The sequence below is a fragment of the Sinohyriopsis cumingii genome, chromosome 4, assembly GCF_028554795.1.
Source record: "Sinohyriopsis cumingii isolate HCF-2022 chromosome 4, ASM2855479v2, whole genome shotgun sequence".
Lineage (NCBI taxonomy): Eukaryota > Metazoa > Mollusca > Bivalvia > Unionida > Unionidae > Sinohyriopsis > Sinohyriopsis cumingii.
Window position 1 is genome coordinate 139,307,576 of NC_142964.1, and position 2,547 is coordinate 139,310,122.

Here is a 2,547-nt window from a genome sequence, read left to right on the forward strand (position 1 = left end):
GCAGTGTGTTGTTCTTGAATCCACACATACCTTGTGTTTGTTAGATACACATGATAAGATAATCGTTCCAAACTGTGCACTATGCTTTTTCAAAAATCCCATTTGATGATCAGTAATGACCTAGTTCTTACTTAAGTGGAAGCATTTTTCAATCAACATTTGCTCATAAAATAGATCTTTTTACATTCTTTTGCTATAAAACTGTTGCTTAATGGAGAACAGAAGCAAAAAATACATTTGCTTTTCACTAAATCTGGATGTTACTTCCTTATTTCCTCAGTGGAAAATTCCATTAATTCAGAGCTACCTTCATGTCACAGTGGAAAATTCCATTCATTCATAAATACCTTCACATCACAGGGGAAAATGCCATTCATTCATGGATGCCTTCATATCACAGTGGAAAATTACATTCATTCAGAGCTAACTTCACATCACTGGAAAATTCCATTCATTCAGAGCTACCTTCATATCACGGGAAAATGCCATTCATTCATGGATGCCTTCATATCACATATCAAATTCCATTTGTTCAAAGCTACCTTTATATCACAGAGATTCTGATCAAAGGCAATATCACCTGCTGTTTTTTATTTTTTACAATGGCATCATTGGTATTTTATTAAGTAGAGTGTTTGTAGATGGTATTAATAGCATCATGGCAGACTTGACAGGCTTACAACCTTTGCTATTCCAGTCACATGTAGCTAGAGGTTAGCATGTAGAATTCTTGTCAGAGACCAAAAGTCTGGTGTGCTTTATTTCTTGGGTACATTATGCAAATGAGTACAGAAAAAATGGTGCTGATGATCTTCTGTTTGGTAACTTGCACCATAGCTGTATTGGAACTTTGCTAGCTAGTTGGGTTTTTTTGGGACAAAATTTTTAAGTGGACGAGAAGCTTATGTAACTGGCATTTGTTTTTTTGCCACATGGGCAGCTTCAGATCACACAGCAAATTGGAATACAGTTTTAGTTTTCTCAGTTACTAAAAGGTAGGTCATAAAACATTTCTTTCCATGTACATCTTGTATGTACAAGTATCTCAATTTTGCAAAAATGTTTGTTTAAAATAAGAAAATGAACAACAAAGTAGTCATAAGTTCATTTTAAATTTTCACTTTCTATTCTTAGGAAATAAATTATTTGTTGAATTTACGAAACTTGCTGGATTTGCTTTCTCTGTTACTTTGTTTTAGACCATAGAGTTGTAACACTTCAAAGTTGTAAATGCTCATTGCATGAATATTTTAATTTGTTCCAGAAAGTATTCATTAACATTTTTACAGCTTTCTATGAGCTGACTTATAATTTGTAAAACTGGATTTCAAGTAAAAGTCCAGTTTTTTACTTGGGAACTTTTGATTTCAAGGCCATGTTCTTCCACATCTTCATTTCATAAAACTTATGAAGAATAAAACATTCATAAAACTTATGAAGAATAAAACAAAGACAACAAGGTCATTTTTAAAGCATATATCTGTGAAACCACAGAGATCGTCATTTCTTTTAAACAAGTAGTGCAACATATGTTATATGACAAAAACATGGTCATCTGACTTTTCTCTTGGATCAGTGCCTTTACAGACAAAAAATATCTTCAAAAACTTGGGTAAAATTTATATAATATGACACATCAGACATAAGATGATTTAAACAATATCAGTTTTCTAGCCTCATTCTTAATAAAGTATGTTTTGCATCCAAAGCAAAAAGAAAACAAACCTCAGATAACTGCCATCTGATTTCCTCTCCTTTTCTAATGGAACGATTTAATATCTTGCTATTCTGTAATCTAAGGGCATTAGCCTTTCATATGCTGTATACATATGCATGTCAATAATCTAAGGGCATTAGCCTTTTATACACTGCATACATATGCAAGTCAATAATCTAAGGGCATTAGCCTTTCATATGCTGCATACATTTGCATGTCAATAATCTAAGGGCATTAGCCTTTCATATGCTTTATACATATGCATGTCAATAATCTAAGGGCATTAGCCTTTCATATGCTTTATACATATGCATGTCAATAATCTAAGGGCATTAGCCTTTCATATGCTTTATACATATGCATGTCAATAATCTAAGGGCATTAGCCTTTCATATGTTGCATACATATGCATCAGATTTTGTTGCATGCAAGATACTCCATTGTAAGGAAAATTTAAAACTCTTGCAAAAACCTTGTAATACTGGTTTCATGTATGTTTTAATACTAATATTGCAATAGGTAACTGAATTTTTGTCCAAGATAGAAATCACTTTAGTTGTATGTTATTGATCTACTCCATATGGTTATAGAAGTATTGTCAAGATATTAGTATATGGTTTTGATGTAATTCTTTTGGATTTCCTTCATACCTATACAGTGTACATACTTCAAATGTATAATTTATACTGGTGTTTATCAGTTTTCTCAGCAGTCAGTTCTTGTTATATATCTCAAAAAGAATCTATTTTGAAATTTAAATCAATTCTACATTTCCTTAGCTTTTAGTGTGTTTCAAAGTAAGTTTGAAGTGCAACAATCAACATCATTCA